This window comes from Lytechinus variegatus, chromosome 12 (genome assembly GCF_018143015.1).
Source record: "Lytechinus variegatus isolate NC3 chromosome 12, Lvar_3.0, whole genome shotgun sequence".
NCBI lineage: Eukaryota > Metazoa > Echinodermata > Echinoidea > Temnopleuroida > Toxopneustidae > Lytechinus > Lytechinus variegatus.
In genome coordinates this window covers 34781074-34803505 of record NC_054751.1, presented here as the reverse complement: position 1 = coordinate 34803505, position 22432 = coordinate 34781074, and the positions used below count along the sequence as shown (strand labels likewise).

Sequence of the window (22432 nt, the reverse complement as noted above, 5' to 3'; positions counted from 1 at the left end):
TGAAAATTAGAAGAAATATTATTGTGAGTGACATATTGTTTTCTATCAGTCAAATAACTCTCAAACCATGATAGTGTGATTCCCCGAATTCCATAATTTTCAAGTTTTTTAAGTAAAATCTGGTGGTCAAGAGTGTCGAATGCTTTGCTTAGGTCCATGAATACTCCTATTATGTGTTCTTTATTTGTCATTGCATTTGTAATTTTATCGTATATTTGTATTAAAGCCTGATCAGTTGAATGCCCTTTCCTGAATCCATATTGGTTTGAATTTAGAAACTGAAAAGTATCTAGGAACTTATAAAGTCTTTTGTAAATAATCTTCTCTAATATTTTGGATATGCTGGGGAGAATAGAAATAGGCCTATAATTTGTTATTTCATGTGGATTGTCTTTTTTTAAAACAGGATTTACCTTTGCAATTTTTAGGGAATCTGGACATTTACCGGTGCTGATCGACAGATTAAAAATATGACACAATGGAGTGACAATATAATGTATGATCTGCTTAAGAAGGAAAGTACTAATTCTATCATATCCCTTTGATTTGCTGGATTTGAGATTTTTTGTTATTTCAATTATTTCCTGAACATTTGTGGGGTTAAAGAATAGGGAAGAATTGATGGGTGTGGGAAGAAATTTTGCAAAACTTTGGTTTGGTCTGGCAAGGTTGTTTGCCAAAGAGGGTCCTATGTTAACGAAAAAGGAATTAAAGGTATCAGCTACATCATCTGAATTTATTGCAGCAGCATGAACTGTGAAATTGTCTTTAGGTAATACTTTGGGTTTCTTGCCAATCAAATCATTGATGATCTCCCATGTGGCTTTCATGTTTGATTTAACTTTGTTAAGTTTCTCGGAATAAAACAATTTGCGAGAAGCCCGAATTATATTGGTTAGTCTATTTCTATAAGTTTTATATTTATTTTTGTTTTGAATAGAAGGGTTCTTTAAAAATGTCTTGTATAGTTTATTTCTGGTATGTATGGATCGTAGAATAGCTTTAGTAATCCATGGCATTTTTGCTTTTCTTTTTTTGATAGGTGATAGAGGAAAATTTTTATCGTAATATTTCTGCAATTTTTGGTTAAAATTTGTGTAAGCAATATCTGAATTTGACTCATTAAATACATCTAACCATTCCTCAATCGCAAGATCACTTTTAAACGATTCAATATTTATTGGGGATTCTTTACTATACATTGTAGATTTAGGTGAATTTTCTTTTGAAATATCATTATCACATAATAAGAAAACCGGTAAATGATCAGCTATATCAGATATTATTAGTCCGCTGGAAGTATCTCTGTTTAGTATGTTTGAAAATATGTTGTCGATAAGTGTTGATGAATGGCTATCAATTCTGGTCGGTTGATCTATGTGGGGATAATAACCAAATGAATGCATAGTGTGTAGGAATAAATCGTTGTCATTATTTTGGGATAACAGGTCAATGTTAAAATCACCCATTAGATATATTTGTTTATCTTCTTTTGTTATGGTATGAAGGCATATTTCAAGCTCTTCGCAAAATAAATTTGCATTGCCATGAGGGGGTCTGTAAACTAATCCAATAATTATATTTTTGCCTTTCGGCTTCATGATTTCTAAGAATAGAGTTTCACTTTGTTTTAATGATATTTCTTTTCTTATTTTAAACTGCAAATGTTCATTGATGTAAAATGCTACACCACCTCCTCTTTGATCTTCACGATCTCGCCTTATAAGATTATAGTTTTGCAAGTTGAATATGTTAGGTGAATTATTATGAAGCCATGTTTCCGTGACACCGATAATGGAAAATTTGAAATTATTTAGAGTAAAGAGTAATGATTCCAATGATTCAAAGTTTTTGTTCAAACTTCTGGCATTAACGTGAAGCAAACTGAATTTGTGTTCTGTGTCTCTAAATTTAGAAGTAAAATCTTCAGTTGAGTAATATTTATTACATGATGCATTGTTTGTATTGAAAATAGAAAAAATGTCTATGTCATTACTCGTGAAGAAAAAACGATATTACCAAGATTTTAAGATCGAAGATATGATAACTGGTTTGTATGTAAATTTTCTGTGCCGGAACAGTATGATGATGATGATGATGGTGGTGGTGGTGATGATGATGATGATGATGATGATGATGATGATGATGATGATGGTGGTGGTGATGATGATGATGATGATGGTGGTGGTGGTAATGATGATGATGACAATGATAGCAAATCATACGGGAGGTCAATGAAGTCCTAACCTGCGAGCATCTGGCCACCTTAACGTTAACAGAAAGTAGAACCAGAATTGTTGTAATCACAAAAGTGAATAAAGAAATGAAACCTGTCTAAATAATTCTATAAAAATCTATCGATAAACCTTAGTCAAAGAACCAAACATAAATTAAAAAGAATAGTAAAAATCGGAATACATGCAGTGTAAAATTGCGGGTAACAGATCGATTAAATTCAGTACAGGTATAAAGAGTATATCTTGTTGGATTACAATTAACGAAATTAAGCAAACATGTGGTGCGAGGCAAGGCTAGTACAATGCCTTTGAGAAAAATGGATACAGAGACAGTTATATACTAAAGTGATTTAAAATAAATACCACTGAGCATGTACATGCAAGAATATTGACAGCAAAAAGTATTTAAAGGTTCTTTCGTATATTGAAAATAAATTAGACAAATTGTTTTTTTCCTACAACATTACAATAATTAGCTATATACAGTACCTAACAAGTATAGCTACATAGATCATTCAACGATTACGTACACAAAAATATCATAATGAGTAAGGTCACTGACACTTTAACATTGATTTTTTTTCTTAAATTTAGTATCCATTATTATAAACAAAGCAAAGTACATGTAACTACCTGTAATCGGTTGCACAAGTTCGACTGAATTTACCTGTGTTGTAATGTTAAATTTTGGTATGTATTAATTTAAATGATTGCAATATCACAAAAGGCAAAAAATAAATCAGGCATCAAGCCGTCCAGAATGCAAAGAGTGTACGTAATGGTGAACTTGGCAGCAATCGATTGCTGGAAATCAAATAGTAAGCCATTAATCATGAAAGTTATTTTCTCAAGAGTGAATTCCAGCAATCGATTGTAAGTATTTCTTCAGTCATTACATATTTTGAATCATTATGTACTTTAATGAATGAAAAATGTTGTCCATTCAATACAAAATGGTTGAGAAATTCACCATAAGTCGAAACCCATACATGGCAACATTACAAAAATAACTTGGTACTTTTTAATCACTATATTGATGTAAATTTCGTTGGTAAATTTATAAGTGCTAGTAATCGATTGGAAGTATTAAACTTACTTCGGCAAACAGGCTAAAACCAAAACAATCCAAAACATGTACAGGCACACATCCTGGATAATTTTTTTTTCTTTTGGTTTTTAAAAAAATATAGACCATTTCGTAAAAAAGATTGAGAAATTCACCATCATACGAAAAGCACACATGGCAACATCACAACAGGTAAGTTGATACTTTTCACTTTACATATATTCTATATTGATAAAAATTTAGAATAGAATTGATTGAAAATAAGTCGAATCGCCTACATGGTAAGATCAATTTCCTTTACAGATATAAATTTATTGAGGTATGTTTTCAACGGAAATGATGAGCAATATATAATCAATACACTAAATGCTGAAATTTTGGTCAGTCTCGATTAAACTTGTCTGATGGTGCTTCATGATGGTAGCTTGGTAAGATATATATTTTTAGAACAATCCATTCTGCATTAATATGATTATATAATAAAGCGGATTGATTAATATAACACAACTCATTAGAAAATGTCGTCACTTATATTTAGTATCCATTTAGGACTTCATTGACCTCCCGTATGATTTGCTATCATTGTCATCATCATCATTACCACCACCACCATCATCATCATCATCATCATCATCATCACCACCACCATCATCATCATCATCATCATCATCATCATCATCATCATCATCATCATCATCACCACCACCATCATCATCATCATCATACTGTTCCGGCACAGAAAATTTACATACAAATCAGTTATCATATCTTCGATCTTAAAATCTTGGTAATATCGTTTTTTCTTCACGAGTAATGACATAGACATTTTTTCTATTTTCAATACAAACAATGCATCATGTAATAAATATTACTCAACTGAAGATTTTACTTCTAAATTTAGAGACACAGAACACAAATTCAGTTTGCTTCACGTTAATGCCAGAAGTTTGAACAAAAACTTTGAATCATTGGAATCATTACTCTTTACTCTAAATAATTTCAAATTCTCCATTATCGGTGTCACGGAAACATGGCTTCATAATAATTCACCTAACATATTCAACTTGCAAAACTATAATCTTATAAGGCGAGATCGTGAAGATCAAAGAGGAGGTGGTGTAGCATTTTACATCAATGAACATTTGCAGTTTAAAATAAGAAAAGAAATATCATTAAAACAAAGTGAAACTCTATTCTTAGAAATCATGAAGCCGAAAGGCAAAAATATAATTATTGGATTAGTTTACAGACCCCCTCATGGCAATGCAAATTTATTTTGCGAAGAGCTTGAAATATGCCTTCATACCATAACAAAAGAAGATAAACAAATATATCTAATGGGTGATTTTAACATTGACCTGTTATCCCAAAATAATGACAACGATTTATTCCTACATACTATGCATTCATTTGGTTATTATCCCCACATAGATCAACCGACCAGAATTGATAGCCATTCATCAACACTTATCGACAACATATTTTCAAACATACTAAACAGAGATACTTCCAGCGGACTAATAATATCTGATATAGCTGATCATTTACCGGTTTTCTTATTATGTGATAATGATATTTCAAAAGAAAATTCACCTAAATCTACAATGTATAGTAAAGAATCCCCAATAAATATTGAATCGTTTAAAAGTGATCTTGCGATTGAGGAATGGTTAGATGTATTTAATGAGTCAAATTCAGATATTGCTTACACAAATTTTAACCAAAAATTGCAGAAATATTACGATAAAAATTTTCCTCTATCACCTATCAAAAAAAGAAAAGCAAAAATGCCATGGATTACTAAAGCTATTCTACGATCCATACATACCAGAAATAAACTATACAAGACATTTTTAAAGAACCCTTCTATTCAAAACAAAAATAAATATAAAACTTATAGAAATAGACTAACCAATATAATTCGGGCTTCTCGCAAATTGTTTTATTCCGAGAAACTTAACAAAGTTAAATCAAACATGAAAGCCACATGGGAGATCATCAATGATTTGATTGGCAAGAAACCCAAAGTATTACCTAAAGACAATTTCACAGTTCATGCTGCTGCAATAAATTCAGATGATGTAGCTGATACCTTTAATTCCTTTTTCGTTAACATAGGACCCTCTTTGGCAAACAACCTTGCCAGACCAAACCAAAGTTTTGCAAAATTTCTTCCCACACCCATCAATTCTTCCCTATTCTTTAACCCCACAAATGTTCAGGAAATAATTGAAATAACAAAAAATCTCAAATCCAGCAAATCAAAGGGATATGATAGAATTAGTACTTTCCTCCTTAAGCAGATCATACATTATATTGTCACTCCATTGTGTCATATTTTTAATTTGTCGATCAGCACCGGTAAATGTCCAGATCCCCTTAAAATTGCAAAGGTAAATCCTGTTTTAAAAAAAGACAATCCACATGAAATAACAAATTATAGGCCTATTTCTATTCTCCCCAGCATATCCAAAATATTAGAGAAGATTATTTACAAAAGACTTTATAAGTTCCTAGATACTTTTCAGTTTCTAAATTCAAACCAATATGGATTCAGGAAAGGGCATTCAACTGATCAGGCTTTAATACAAATATACGATAAAATTACAAATGCAATGACAAATAAAGAACACATAATAGGAGTATTCATGGACCTAAGCAAAGCATTCGACACTCTTGACCACCAGATTTTACTTAAAAAACTTGAAAATTATGGAATTCGGGGAATCACACTATCATGGTTTGAGAGTTATTTGACTGATAGAAAACAATATGTCACTCACAATAATATTTCTTCTAATTTTCAGACAATAAAATGCGGAGTTCCACAAGGATCGATCCTTGGCCCCCTACTTTTCCTTATATATATTAATGATTTGACTACTGTAACGCCTTTATTATCATTTGTATTATTTGCCGATGACACAAACATTTTTTGTTCACACACTAGCTTAGAAACTTTAGTAGATACATTTAATCGTGAATTACCTAAACTATCTTTATGGTTTAAATGTAATAGGCTATCACTTAATATAGACAAAACAAACTTTATGTATTTTAAGCATACAAGTTCACATATTACTGAGTTTCCATACGACATAAGCATAGATAATATTCCACTCAAAAGGAAAAAAGAAACAAAGTTTTTAGGTGTCACAATAGATGAAAATTTAAATTGGAATGAACATATACGTTGTATAACTACTAACATCTCCAGAAACGTAGGTGTACTTTACAAAATGAAAAACATAATTCCTCATACTACACTCGTTTTACTCTACAATTCATTGATATTGCCGTATATATCGTACTGCAATATAGTTTGGGCAACGTGTGCAAAAACTAAAATTAATACAATATATTTATTACAGAAAAAAGCAATTCGAATTTGTACTAATTCGCAATATTTATCACACACAAATCCATTATTCCATAAACTAAAGACTCTAACTATTTTTGACATAAATTCATTTCAAAGCTTACTGCTTATGTTCAAATACGTAAATAACATGCTCCCACCTTCATTTCACAATTTTTATACTATGAACACATCTATCCATTCATACCCTACGCGGAACTCTTCTAATTTCCATTTAATCAACCCCAAATTGCTTATTGCGCAGAGATCCATAAGACACCATGGTCCTGATTTGTGGAACTCTCTACCAGAATCTATAAAAAGATCCACGTCCCTTTACTCATTTAAAGCAAACGTTAAATCCATGTTGATATCAGAATATTTGAAGTAAAATTTCTGTGTCGTTGTGTCATTAAAGCATCATCACCATCATCATCCTCTCCATCACCTTCATCTTCACCATTTCACCGTCATCTTCATCCTTATCATCTCCATCTTCAATGCTCAAATTAGATTACTGCTGTTTTTCATAAAATGTACTGTGTATCGATTCTGCTGTATTAATGTATTATATTAATCAATGAGTTTTAACCTGGGGTTGTCATTTTTTCAAGCAATCTGCTTATGATGACAATCCTTCTCCTGCAAATTGTAAATGTTAACTAATTTGGTATGAGATCAATTTTGTTTGTAATGATAATTTTAGTACATTTAGTTATGATTCATGCCAAAAAAATTATCAATATACTATGTTTGTTATGTTATGGAAAATGTATTCTATACGAATGATGTAATTGCAGAAGTAAACAATAAAATCAAATCAAATCAAATCAAATCAAATTATTAGAAGCAAAATAATGAAACTACCTATAATCGATTGTACAAGTTCAACCGAGTCTACCTGCATTGTAATATTAGATTTTACTACGCATTGACGTCTAAGATTGCAAGATCGCCAAAGGCGAAAATAAAGAAGGCATCAAGCCATCTAGAATGCAAAAAGTGTATGGAATGGTGAACTTGGCAGCAATCGATTGCCGGTGACTTATAAATGTATTAAATCATTAAACAAATCTATAACAGATCAGTGCAAGGGAAACTCGTATAGAAAATTTTGTTACATCATAATATGCATATACGTTTTGAAAGATTGATTGAGCGATGTAAGTAACTAACTAGAATATGAACTTGATATCTATTGAATGAAATGAAAAGTGCGTTCTTATCAATGTTAAACATTCAAATTTATTCGATTAATAATTTTATTTGAGTCGTAGTTAGAAAGTTGGGTTTACATTTATAACTCAACTTTTCATTTACTTTTACTATTCAAAACTATTTCATTCACTGTCATACTAGTAATAACTCCTTACAAATATCTGATATCTAAGTATTTTTGCATGCGATTGTGAACAGTATGATCTTAAAAATAATTACATCGGATTTTCGACCTTTGCAACACTGATGGAGGACATGTTGTAATGACTAAATAATGCTGAGCTGCAGTATACAGTGCGTATCAAAAAAAAGTTTACACTTTGAAAAAGCCCTGGGAATTTAAAAATATACAACATGTGGGTATTTTTTTCACATATATTTTTGGGCTTGGGTCTCATCTATCCAATGAAAGTAAAAATTATGACAGAATGTTACACTTGAGTGAGCACTGTCCATTTTTGTAAAGCTCGCAGAAATCTGTTTGCGCAGAAATGCTCGTTTTCACGCTATGTCAAGGGGAAAGGACGAAATCAAACTTACCCTGCGAAACATTTCTCATACATTTCCCTTGCACTTTTAGTCAATTGACATAAAACGAATACATTCAAGCATTTTGTAACAATTTTGCCACCCAAATTGAAATTTCAACACTTAGTAAGCACAAACTTTACCCTTTTTTGTGCCAGCTGGATCTGAGGACGTAACTGAATCTGAACAAAAGTTTATAGCAGATATATCCAGCATTTTTCACTAAGTTTTTATCATTTAAAGTGGGTTTACATTTCATTTGTAATGTAATACTTGTTTCTCCACACTTTTCCCAAACTTGACAATGATTAACAAAATAAAAATCAAGCCTAAGCCATTTCATGTAAATCACAGCTCAGTGTGAGGCAAATATCGTCACGATGGCCTCGGTGTGTGGGGGAGTGGATAGGGCGCAATGCTCTCTTCGAAGTGTTTTGGGCAAGGAAACAAGTTTAAAAAGGTAGAAGATATCTTCAAATCAATTTTACTAGCTAAAATCCACGTGTTCTTCGTGACCAGGGTCTACTTTTATCCGCATAACTATTTCAAAGTTCTGCGCAAGTCATTTTTCACTAACTCTTCAAAAGTAAGTGGTGCTCACTCAAGCGGAAATAATTTTCGACATTTATGTCGTCATTTGCTTAAATGGACCTGTACCAATGTTAAAATGTGGAAAAATCTTCAGGATATTACGAATGTATAATTTTACAGGATTTTTTCAAAGTGTAAACTTTTTTTTGATACGCACTGTAGAATACCGGAGTGTGACGTCAGCATGGTGTCATGGCGGGCTGGTTCTAAACAGAGTCGCAGCTGACGATCGTCTGTACACATGCAAAGGACTTTGGCTCGTCCTGAAAATGAACATATTGAGCAATGTTTGTGATCCTGAACAGGATGCGTATGGAACAAATAATCAGCGCGAGAAGAATTTTTGTACATACCTTTTGGCCTGATCGAAAAGGGACCTGTTTGCAGTCACCCATGAAGACGGTACATATTTCAACAATTGAATAATGCTAGCTCGAAGCGTGGGCTGAAAATTTTTGAAATCCGACCTAAGAACTGGACATTCTCAGCACTTATCTAATCATGAACAGGATAGACGCATAACTATTGTAATGATGCGAGCGCGAAGCGCGAGCGGAAACAAAATTGAGATTTCAGACTTAAAAATGGGACACTCTATTCATGTTTTGTAAATCAGAAAAAGGGTGGGTAATTGGGTATTTTCCTAATGACCCCGATGAAAATTTTGAGGGTGCTTCAGTATCCCCGCTTCCCAGGTCCATGTTTTGTCCTGTGAGAAAACACTTGCTTTCATTCGATGGGTTCATTTGTTTAGAACCAGGCCGCCATGACACCATGGCAACTGACGTCATCGCTTCGGTACTCAAAGATTTCTTCTTCCGGAACATTTCATGTGGTCCTTTCATGAAGGTAGCGTGGCCGAGCGGTCTAAGGCGCTGGTTTAAGGCACCAGTCATTTCGATGGCGTCGGTTCGAATCCCACCGCTGCAATTAGTTTTGAAAATCTTTGGACTAATATTCTAATCGAAGATATCAATCCGTAGTAAAAAGTGTGAGGGATTAAGATTAACCAGAGACTACAAAACTAATGTGGGAGGGTGATTTAAATTGGTACGATGTGAAGGTAGCGTGGCCGAGTGGTCTAAGGCGCTGGTTTTAGGCACCAGTCATTTCGATGGCGTGGGTTCGAATCCCATCGCTGCCATTTGTCTTTTGGGGAAAAATCGGATTAATTTGGAAAAAGAAGGTAATGTTTTGTAACTGTATGCATTTCCTCATATCCACTTTTTGGGAAGGGAGATTTAATGAAGTAAACAGCTTAGTTTTATATAAAATGAACTTCTAATGAACGCATGGAAAGGAAAGGTACATTCTTCTCAGTAGCTATTTTATTTGCAAAGAAATAAGAACATAGACCCCGAATCAGATCTATATATAGTTTATGTTTTCTTTTTTTAAAGATTAACCAGAGACTAAGATGGATTAGGGTCATATTTTATCAAGGTAGCGTGGCCGAGCGGTCTAAGGCGCTGGTTTAAGGCACCAGTCATTTCGATGGCGTGGGTTCGAATCCCACCGCTGCCATTAGTTTTGAAAATCTTTGGACTAATATTCAAATATAAGGTATCAAGTCGTATTCGATGTGCAATGGAAACTCCAAATGTTCAGTAACATTATGCTTATTATTATTATTGTTGTTGCTCTCATTAGTAGTAGCATTATCATTATCATTGTTGTTGTTATTATTGTTGTTATTATTATTAGTGGTTGGTAGACATTCATGGTGATTGAAAAATATCCTAATAGCTTACTCGTCATACAATAAATGTATATCCAATGTACCTAGTTTCATAATCAGACGGGTGTAGAAGAGTCAAAACATAAGTTTTATAAAAAACAGTAATGTTTCTAACTCATTTACACCCCTCTGATTATTTCAACATTCATATGGTTACTGATTGTAATTAAACATTTTCGTAGTTCTCAATCAATATGTTTCCATCTTCGTTTCATTTTTATGATTATATAATCATTATACTTCCGTAAATATGTACGAACATTTATTTAATTTGTACCGAATAGAATTTGGATCTTAAACACAATCACCTTGGAAGTTTAAATGTTGGACCATGCATTGTAAATCTTTTTTATGTACTCTACAATATAAAGACTAATGTCATTTTGAACTGTACCACATCAAGGTAGCGTGGCCGAGCGGTCTAAGGCGCTGGTTTAAGGCACCAGTCATTTCGATGGCGTGGGTTCGAATCCCACCGCTGCCATTAGTTTTGAAAATCTTTGGACTAATATTCAGATCGAAGATATCAATCCGTAGTAAAAAGTGTGAGGGAAACTAGTAATGTTCTGTAACTGTATGGTGGTTTAATGAAGTAATTAGCCCCTGTTATTGGCTGAGTTTAATATAAAATGAATTTCTACAGAAAGGAAAGGTGCATGTTTTCAATTTTTTTTCTTTGAGTGGTTGGTAGAAATATTGATTGCTATTTTAAAAATCTGAGTCATCACGGTGATTGGAAATTGTCATAGTAAGTATCTCATCGTTAATTACTTTTATTTTTCAAAATTTTGGTTTTACGTTTAAGTAATGTAGCTTTAGTTTAAAAAATATGTTTGTGAAATGTTCACATCCATCTGACTAATCAAGTTTCAAATAGTCGCTAATGATAATAACACCATTTCTTTTTGTAAATATCAACCTTCTACTTACTTCTCCTGCGCATACATTCGTAATTCCGAAGCTTCGTAATTCCGAAGGTTCGGTTATTCCGAAGGTTCGTATTTCCGAAGGTTCGTAATTCCGAAGGTTCGTCAATCCGAAAACGAAATAAGGTTCGTAATTCCGAAGGTTCGTCAATCCGAAAACGAAATAAGGTTCGTAATTCCGAAGGTTCGTTAATCCGAAAACGAAATAAGGTTCGTAATTCCGAAGGTTCGTCAATCCGAAAACGAAATAAGGTTCGTAATTCCGAAGGTTCGTTAATCCGAAAACGAAATAAGGTTCGTAATTCCGAAGGTTCGTTAATCCGAAAACAAAATGAGGTTCGTAATTCCGAAGGTTCGTTAATCCGAAAACGAAATAAGGTTCGTAATTCCGAAGGTTCGTTAATCCGAAAATTAAATAAGGTTCGTATTTCCGAAAATGAAAATTATTCATTTTGGTAACAAAAAACGGTGTTGTCATTACAAGATTACACGATATTATGCAATGATAGTAATAACGATCGATGATACATGCGTGTGTTGTGGCCAAAAGCATGTATTTCATTAAGAATAGGCGCCCTGATCAAGCATAGGCTAATTTCGATTTTATCTGAGCAATTGCTGCCTAAGCAAATGGTTTAAAGATGCATGGGATCAAGTGTGTTGGTCGCGTGCGTGTAACCTCTAGATAATAGGATTTGTATTGGAGGGGATGTCATTTTTAATAACAGCTTCTGCTGGTAATAAAAATAAAAATAATACTAATAATGATCCTTGTGAGATGTTGAAAGCGCGAATCGCAAGCTCAAACTAGTAGACATTTCATGTAACAAGACGTGAACTTAAATATTCTGAGCATTATTTGTAATCGTGAGAAAGATGTGTATCTTTCTAAAGAATTAACTCGAGGGAGAGCTGTAATTTGTTTATATACTGACAGGGGCCCGTTGCATAAAACTTTTTACCTGAGAAAACTCAGGTTGTTTTTACCGGAGTTTTTGCCCTGTGCTAAAGTCAATGGCGGAAATCAGACTAACCTTAGTTTTCAGTTTTTACCAGAGTTTTCTCAGGTAAAAAGTTTTATGCAACAGGCTTCTAAGTAATCTTTTAAGGACTGCATTTAGTGACTCATGAATAGAATATATATCTCACGAACTAAATAATGAGAGCGCGAACCGCAAGCTTAAAATTTGTGATATTCCACCTGAAAACTGGACCTTTTACACTTTTTTGTAACCAGGAATAGAATGAGTTCCTCAATAAACAATACTTGATGCGAGCGAGAAACGTGAGCCAAAATTTTCCGATTTTCCAACCTGAAAACTGGACATTCTAAGCATTCTTGTAAAAAAATAATAATAGCTGGGAGAACAGTTTTCAGAACTGAAGTGGCTTCCCTGGGTAAATAATATCTGTATCATTATATCATTCTAGGCCTACATGAAATTTCCAAAAGTTTGAAGACGTGATTCGCTCGCAACATCTCACAAGGATGCCCTTTTAACAGTAATTGACCAAAAAGGCGAATTTTACATCTTCATATTTGATTTCTTTCCCCCCAAACCGCTTGGTCGCTACGCTCGCAGAAATGAAACGTAAATATATAATTTATCAATCAGTGATCACTTAAATTTTTTTGCTCAATTCAATTACTACAAAACACACAACTTCTTTACACAGATGATAATCTCATGGTGAAAATATATGTTTGCACCAAATTGCCCCTATTGGCCCCTTTTTTGGCTTTGCCCCCCCCCCCCAGGAAAATATGTTCCGCCGCCACTGGTTGAAACACGCATCGTCTTCATGGCTAACTGCAAAAAGTTCTTAAAATGTCCCCTTTAGATCAGGTCAGAGCTTATATATTTAAAATTTCTGTTCACGCTTCTTGTTCGCAGTTATTATCTAAATTTACACATATAGGCATCGCGTTTTGAAGATCACAAACATAATTGCCCATCATATTAAAAAAATATATAGCTCGCGCTCGCATTATTTAAAAAAGTGTTTATCATGTTATTACATGTTTACTTTATGTTATAAGTATAAAGCTAATTATTGACCGTTAGGACTACCCTTTCAAAGAAACAAACAAAAATCAACTTTAAGCTGCCGATCGAGGAAAATATGGCTGAAAAAAAATTTGCCCCCCCCCCCTATTTGTCGAAAGTTGGATCCGCCGGGATCTCTCGAAAAATAAAGGCTAAATATACGTTTTGCCATAATAAGAAATCACTTCAAAAAAGGTTTTTCTCTACTTAATCACTATCAAACACACAATGACTTCAAGCAGATGATAATCTTAAGGTGAAAATATCACCAAAGTGTCCATTTTGACGTACGAGTTTCATTTTTTGGCTTTACCCCCCAAACGAAAATTCGTTCGGCCGCCCTTGCCTTCCCATTCTCATAACAATTGAACGGCAACAGTGTCCCCCGCCCCCTCCCCCTTGCCTCTGCCTCTGCTTTCCCGGTTTTCACTTTTCGGATTAACGAACCTTATTTCGTTTTCGGATTAACGAACCTTATTTCGTTTTCGGATTAACGAACCTTCGGAAAAACGAACCTTATTTCGTTTTCGGATTAACGAACCTTCGGAACAACGAACCTTATTTCGTTTTCGGATTAACGAACCTTCGGAACAACGAACCTTATTTCGTTTTCGGATTATCGAACCTTCGGAATAACGAACCGTCGGAATAACGCCACAAATGCTCGGATTAACGAACCCTTTTTCGTTTTCGGATTAACGAACATCGAGGTATAGGCAATTTACGTGTTTCGGAATTACGAACCTTCGGAATAAAGAACCTTCGGAATTACGAAGCTTCGGAATTACGAAGTGTAACCCTTCTCCTGATGGATAACATGCTAAACTATCGTTTATACTCTTTAAAGATTAACCAGAGACTACAGAACTAATGTGGGAGGATGATTTAACTTGGTACGATGTGAAGGTAGCGTGGCCGAGCGGTCTAAGGCGCTGGTTAGGCACCAGTCATTTCGATGGCGTGGGTTCGAATACCACTGCTGACATTTTTCTTTTTGGGGAAAATTCGGATTAATTTGGGAAAAGAAGATAATGTTTTGTAACTGTATGCATTTCTCATATCCACTTTATGGGAAAGGGAGATTTAATTAGGAAAACAGCTTAGTTTGATAAAAAATGAACCTCTAATGAACGCATGGAAAGGAAACGTATATTCTTTAGCATTTGATTATTCCTATAAATGTTTATTTTTTCGTGTGGGGTAGCTATAAAAAATGAATGATATTTCCAAAACCCTATACATAATAATTATTGAAAATTATCCAAACAGGCATGATTGGTATCTCGTCCTTAGGTATAATTTGTTAATTTCTTCATAGTTTTGATTTTTTACGTATATCCACTATAGCTTGAATCATGGTTACTTGTTTCATTTACCTAATGTTCTGAAATGTTCACATCCATCTCACTATTTAAAGTTTTCGTGGTCGCTTTTGATAAATAGACCACCAATTTTCGTAATTCACAATCTGCGACTAACTTCTCCTATTTCTTTAATCATTCAATCATTACATTTCCACAACTGGCTACGAACATTTATTCTATTTGCGCAAACTTAAAAAACATATTTGATTCCGGATTTGAATTCAAAACGTGTGTTTGTGAAATTTTTCACATCAATCTGTCTAATTAAGTTTTAAAAAGTCGCTACTGATAATAACACCCCTCATCTTTGTAACTACCAACCTTCTGCTTACTTCTCCTTTGATACATAATGATGAAATCATTATATACGAATATCTATTTCATTTGCACAATATCAAAAACATATTTGATTGCAGATTTTAAACAATAGCTTCGATTTTTATATCCTTGCCACACTGATGGATAACATGCTGAACCATCGTTTATACTCTTTAAAGATTAACCAGAGACTACAAGACTAACGTGGGAGGGTGATTTGTACTATCTTTTACGTACCAGACAGAAATCGCTCTATCAAGGTAGCGTAGCCGAGCGGGTTTAAGGCACCAGTCATTTCGATGGCGTGGGTTCGAATCCCACCGCTGCCATATTTTGTTCAAGTTTTAAATATTCTTTTATGTAATTATTCAATTTCATCATGATACTTTCATAGGTTTTGAAAAATGTCGGATAAAAAATTCAAATAAAAGATATCACTAAGTAATAGATAGCGGGAAGAAAAACTCGATATAATCATACTATGCATGATCTCATATCCAAATTTTTCGGGAGGGGGGGTAATGAAGTTAATAGCTAAGCAAAATATAAATTTTATTTCCACTTTAAAGAAAAATACATTCCTCTCAGTAGCATTCAACAACTTTTTATTCATTTAATTACTTTATTTGACTGGTTGGGAAAAATTTGATTTATTAAAAAAAGCCCAATTCATCATGGCGATTGAAAAATGTTGAAAATAATAGGTATCTCATAATTAAGTCTAATGTTTGTATTTTCATCATATATCATAATTTTGATTTACGTATATAAACAGTTTAGTTTCATTTGTTTCATAAATGTAATGTTTATAATTGTTAACATCATTCTGACTATTTCAAGTTTAAAATGCTCGCTTATGGTTATTACAACACATTTTTTGTTATTCCTAGTCTACTAACGTCATATTCTTTCTATAATGATGAAATCATTGCATTTCCACCACTATATAAAACAATATTTATTTCGTTTGCAAAAAATGAGGACGTATTTGACACCGAATTATATATAGTTTATATACTCTTTAAAGATAAACCAGAAACTAAGGTGGTTTAGGATGATGTTGTATCAAGGTAGCGTGGCCGAGCGGTCTAAGGCGCTGGTTTAAGGCACCAGTCATTTCGATGGCGTGGGTTCGAATCCCACCGCTGCCATTAGTTTTGAAAAACTTTAATCTAATATTCAAATATAATATATCAAGTCGTATTCGATGTGCAATGGAAACTCCTCATGTTCAGTAACATTATGCTTATTATTATTGTTGTTGCTCTCATTAGTAGTAGCATTATCATTATTGTTGTTATTATTATTAGTAGTTGGTAAACATTCATGGTGATAAAAAAAATCTTAATAGCTCATTCGTCGTACAATTAATGTATATTGAATGTACCTTGTTTCATAATCAGACGGGTGTAGAAGAGTAAAAACAAAAGTTTTATAAAAAACAGTAATGTTTCTAACTCATTAACACCCCTCTGATTATTTCAACATTCATATGGTTACTGATTGTAATTAAATATTTTCGTAGTTCTCAATCTATCTCTTTCCATCTTCTTTTCATTCTACAATCATTATACTTCTGTTAATATCTACCAACATTTATTTCATTAGTACCAAATAGAAATTATTCAACGCCGGATAAGATCTTAAACACAGTCACGTCGGAAGTTTAAATGTTGGACCATGCATTGTAAATCTTTTTATGTACTCCATAAAATGTAAAGACTAAGATCGTTTTAAGCTGTACCACATCAAGGTAGCGTGGCCGAGCGGTCTAAGGCGCTGGTTTAAGGCACCAGTCATTTCGATGGCGTGGGTTCGAATCCCACCGCTGCCATTAGTTTTGAAAAACTTTAATCTAATATTCAAATATAATATATCAAGTCGTATTCGATGTGCAATGGAAACTCCTCATGTTCAGTAACATTATGCTTATTATTATTATTATTGTTGTTGCTCTCATTAGTAGTAGCATTATCATTATTGTTGTTATTATTATTAGTAGTTGGTAAACATTCATGGTGATAAAAAAAATCCTAATAGCTCATTCGTCGTACGAAAAATGTATATCAAATGTACCTAGTTTCATAATCAGACGGGTGTAGAAGAGTAAAAACATAAGTTTTATAAAAAATAGTAATGTTTCTGACTCATTTACACCCCTCTGATTATTTCAACATTCATATGTTTGCTGATTGTAATTAAACATTTTCGTAGTTCTCAATCAATCTCTTTCCATCTTCTTTTCATTTTACAATCATTATACTTCTGTTAATATCTACCAACATTTATTTCATTAGTACCAAATAGAAATTATTCAACGCCGGATAGGATCTTAAACACAGTCACGTCGGAAGTTTAAATGTTGGACTATGCATTGTAAATCTTTTTATGTACTCTATAAAATGTAAAGACTAAGGTCGTTTTAAGCTGTACCACATCAAGGTAGCGTGGCCGAGCGGTCTAAGGCGCTGGTTTAAGGCACCAGTCATTTCGATGGCGTGGGTTCGAATCCCACCGCTGCCATTGTTTTGAAAATCTTTGGACTAATATTCAAATCGAAGATATCAATCCATAGTAAAAAGTTTGATGGAAACTCGTAATGTTTTGTATATGTACGGTGATTGAGTGACGTAATTAGTCCCTGTAGTTTGCTGAGTTTAATATAAAATCAATTTCGACAGAAAGGAAAGGTGCATTTTTTCAATAGCATTCGATCTTTTTTTTCTTTGAGTGGTTAGTAGAAATATTGATTGCTATTTTAAAAATCTGAGTCATCGTGGTGATTGGAAATCGTCATAGTAAGTATCTCATCGTTAATTGCATTTATTTTGTCAAAATTTTGGTTTACGTTTGAATAATGTAGCTTTAATTCAAAAATTATGTTTGTGAAATTTTCACATCCATCTGACTAATGTCTACGTGTTTTTCTTTTCACAACATATGTATTATTAATTTTTTTTGCAACGGATACAAATATTTATGTTTATATATGGTATACAATTTGTTTTTGTTTGATGGAAGTGAAATAAATAAATTTGAATTTGAATTAAGTTTCAAATAGTCGCTACTGATAATAACACCACTCATTTTTGTAACTACCAACCTTCTGCTTACTTCTCCTTCTATACATAATGATAAAATCATTATATACGAATATCTATTTCATTTGCACAATATCAAGAACATATTTGATTCCAGATTGGATATTTTAAACAATAGCATCGATATTTATATCTTTGCCACATTGATGGATGACATGCTGAACTATCTTTTATACTCTTTAAAGATTAACCAGAAACTACAGGACTAATGCGGCAGGGTGATTTAATTAGGTACGATGTGAAGGTAGCGCGGCCGAGCGGTCTAAGGCGCTGGTTTTAATAGGCGCCAGTCATTTCGATAGCGTGGGTTCGAATCCCACCGCTGCCATTAGTTTTGAAAACCTTTGGACTAATATTCAAATATAAGATATCAAGTCGTATTCGAAGTGCAATGGAAACTCCTCATGTTCATTAACATTATGCTTATTATCATTGTTGTTTCTCTCATTATTAGTAGCATTATCATTATCATTGTTTTTGTTATTATTGTTGTTATTATTATTAGTGGTTGTTAGACATTCATGGTGATTGAAAAATATCCTAATAGCTTACTCGTCGTACAAAAAATGTATATCCAATGTACCTTGTTTCATAATCAAACGGGTGTAGAAGAGTCAAAAACATAAGTTTTATAAAAACAGTAATGTTTCTGACTCATTAACACCTCTCTGATTATTTCAACATTCATATGGTTGCTGATTGCAATTAAACATTATCGTAGTTCTCAATCAATATGTTTCCATCTTCGTTTCATTTTTATGATTATATAATTATTATACTTCCGTAAATATGTACGAACATTTATTTAATTTGTACCGAATAGAATTTGGATCTCAAACACAATCACCTCGGAAGTTTAAATGTTGGACCATGCGTTGTAAATCTTTTTATGTACTCTACAATATAAAGACTGATGTCGTTTTGAACTGTACCATACCAAGGTAGCGTGGCCGAGCGGTCTAAGGCGCTGGTTTAAGGCACCAGTCATTTCGATGGCGTGGGTTCGAATCCCACCGCTGCCATTAGTTTTGGAAATCTTTGGACTAATATTCAAATCGAAGATATCAATCGGTAGTAAAAAGTGTGAGGGAAATTCGTAATGTTTTATAAGTGTATGGTGGTTTAATGAAGTAATTAGCCCCTGTAGTTTGCTGAGTTTAATATAAAATGAATTTCGACAGAAAGGAAAGGTGCATTTTTTCAATAGTATTCGATCATTTTTTTTACTTTGAGTGGTTAGTAGAAATATTGATTGCTATTTTAAAAAATCTGAGTCATCGTGGTGATTGGAAACTGTCATAGTAAGTCTCCCATCGTTAGTTGCTTTTATTTTGTCAAAATTTTGGTTTAACTTTAAATAATGTAGCTTTAATTCAAAACTTATGTTTTTGAAATGTCCACATCCATCTGACTAATCAAGTTTCAAATAGTCGCTAATGATAATAACACAGTGGCGTAACTACGGGGGGGGGGCATGGGGGGGCACGTGCCCCCCCAATCGGCTGGCCAAAAAAAAAAAAAAAAAACGGGGAAAAGGAGAAAAAGAGGGAAAAGGGAAAAGAAACGTAGTGGGGAAAGAAGAAATTATTGTTCATTATAATGTTATGTTATGTTACATAAGAAGCATTTTTTCATAACTTTATAAAACATTATTTGCTTCATTGTGCATGTCTTCATTGTTCGTGTTGTTCCTGGTGCAAGCATAGACTGTTTAACTATATAAATAATCCTGTTGTACTAAAACATCCCGTTTTCAAATTAATATACAACAAATATATTTCCTCGTAATTCGAGTTATTATTGTTTTACGTAGTGACATATTCTTCTTTTCTATGACTTCTTGTGATTGCCCTAATTTAAGGTCTTAATATAAAACATTTCCTGTCCGTGCTAACGTTCGCATAAGTAGATTGGTGAGATTTCTGCTCTTCATGAACTTAAATCAGTCCTTAAAACGTCTGATTTTTCTCATCTGAATATAAAAAATGTTCAGCTCGCGCTTCGCGCTCGCATCACTTGGTTAGTGAAATACGTAGTGTCTTAGTGAATGTCCACAAATAAGCCTTAGAATGCCCCTCTTCAGGTCTGAATTTCCTACATAATTTTTCAGCTCGCGCTTCGCGCTCGCAGTATTTGATTAGTGAGATGCGTATGATAATCATGATTACAATTACTTCAAAAAGTACTTCATGTGTTTTCTAACAAAATCAGCAAAGGATGGCACTAGCATTAGATGACTATGGTGAGATATTTATACTCCTAATGGATTCTGGCATATAGTCCTTAAAATTTCCCTGTTTAGGGTCAATATATACACAAAAATTTTAGCTCGCGCTTCGCGCTCGCACTGTTTGTTTAGCGAGACAGTAACGTATCGTGATTTAAACCAAATTGCTTATAATGTCCCTTTTTAGCTCTGAATATCAAAAATTTTCAGCTCGCGCTTCGCGCTCGCATTATTTAATCAGTGAGATACATATCCGTTTAATGGCACTGCATGTCCATAAAATATCTTGTTAGGTCAGTATACCTGACAACTGAGCGCGCTTCGCGCGGTCCCTAAGTGCCTAAAAAAAATTGCTGGTGCCCCCCCCCCAATGCCGTGACCCACGGTACGCCACTGTAATCACACCACTCCTTTTTGTAACTATCAACCTTCTGCTTACTTCTCCTGATGGATAACATGATAAACTATCGTTTATACTCTTTAAAGATTAACCAGGGACTACAGAACTAATGTGGGAGGGTGATTTAAATTGGTACGATGTGAAGGTAGCGTGGCCGAGCGGTCTAAGGCGCTGGTTTTAGGCACCAGTCATTTCGATGGCGTGGGTTCGAATCCCACCGCTGCCATTTGTCTTTTTGGGGAAAATTCGGGTTAATTTGGAAAAAGAAGGTAATGTTTTGTAACTGTATGCATTTTCTCATATCCACTTTATGAGGAAGGGAGATTTAATGAAGTAAACAGCTTAGTTTCATATAAAATTAACTTCTAATGAACGCATGGAAAGGAAAGGTACATTCTTCTCAGTTGCATTTGATAATTCCTATAAATGTTTATTTTTTCGTGTTGGGTAGCTATAAAAAATGATTGATATTTCCAAACCCAATACATAATAATTATTGAAAATTATCAAAACAGGCATGATTGGTATCTCGTTCTTAAGTATAATTTGTTAATTTCTTCATAGTTTTGACTTTTTTACGTATATCCACTATAGCTTGAATCATGGTTACTTGTTTCATATACCAAATGTTCTGAAATGTTCACATCCATCTCACTATTTAAAGTTTTCGTGGTCGCTTTTGATAAATAGACCACCTATTTTCGTAACTCACAATCTGCGACTAACTTCTCTTATTTCTTTAATCATTCAATCATTCCATTTCCACAACTGGCTACGAACATTTATTTTATTTGCGCAAACTTAAGAACGTATTTGATTCCGGATTTGATATTGAAAACAATCGCATCGGAATTTAAGCTCTGACAGCACTGATTGGTAACATATTGTACTATCTTTTACGTACTCTATAAACCAGACAATGTGGTGATTGGAGAAATCGCTCTATCAAGGTAGCGTAGCCGAGCGGGTTTAAGGCACCAGTCATTTCGATGGCGTGGGTTCGAATCCCACCGCTGTCATATTTTGTTCAAGTTTTAAATATTCTTTTATATAATTATTCAATTTCTTCATGATACTTTCATAGATTTTGAAAAAATGTTGGACAAACATTCAAATAGAAGATATCACTTCGTAATAGATAGCGGGAAGAAAAACTCGTATAATCATATAGTATGCATGATCTCACGTCCATATTTTTTGGGGGGGGGGGGTAATGAAGTTACTAGCTAAGTAAAATATAAAATTAGTTATTAACTGAAAAGAAAAATATATTCTTCTCAGTACCATTTAACCTTTTTCTTATTCATTAAAT

The 22432-nt window shown here is 33.6% G+C and overlaps 8 non-coding genes across 8 annotated transcripts; all 8 read left to right on the top strand.

Annotated features, from left to right (window-relative positions):
- Positions 1 to 10060: 10060 nt before the first annotated feature.
- Positions 10061 to 10142, top strand: TRNAL-UAG. Its single transcript has one exon. It is a non-coding gene; the product is annotated as a tRNA-Leu (tRNA).
- Positions 10143 to 10440: 298 nt separating this feature from the next.
- Positions 10441 to 10522, top strand: TRNAL-AAG. The gene has a single exon. It is a non-coding gene; the product is annotated as a tRNA-Leu (tRNA).
- Positions 10523 to 11138: 616 nt separating this feature from the next.
- Positions 11139 to 11220, top strand: TRNAL-AAG. The gene has a single exon. It is a non-coding gene; the product is annotated as a tRNA-Leu (tRNA).
- Positions 11221 to 16461: 5241 nt separating this feature from the next.
- Positions 16462 to 16543, top strand: TRNAL-AAG. Its single transcript has one exon. It is a non-coding gene; the product is annotated as a tRNA-Leu (tRNA).
- Positions 16544 to 17144: 601 nt separating this feature from the next.
- Positions 17145 to 17226, top strand: TRNAL-AAG. The gene has a single exon. It is a non-coding gene; the product is annotated as a tRNA-Leu (tRNA).
- Positions 17227 to 17833: 607 nt separating this feature from the next.
- On the top strand, positions 17834 to 17915 carry TRNAL-AAG. The gene has a single exon. It is a non-coding gene; the product is annotated as a tRNA-Leu (tRNA).
- A 1518-nt stretch (positions 17916 to 19433) lies between these two features.
- TRNAL-AAG lies at positions 19434 to 19515 on the top strand. Its single transcript has one exon. It is a non-coding gene; the product is annotated as a tRNA-Leu (tRNA).
- A 1749-nt stretch (positions 19516 to 21264) lies between these two features.
- On the top strand, positions 21265 to 21346 carry TRNAL-UAG. The gene has a single exon. It is a non-coding gene; the product is annotated as a tRNA-Leu (tRNA).
- The last annotated feature ends 1086 nt before the right edge of the window (positions 21347 to 22432 follow it).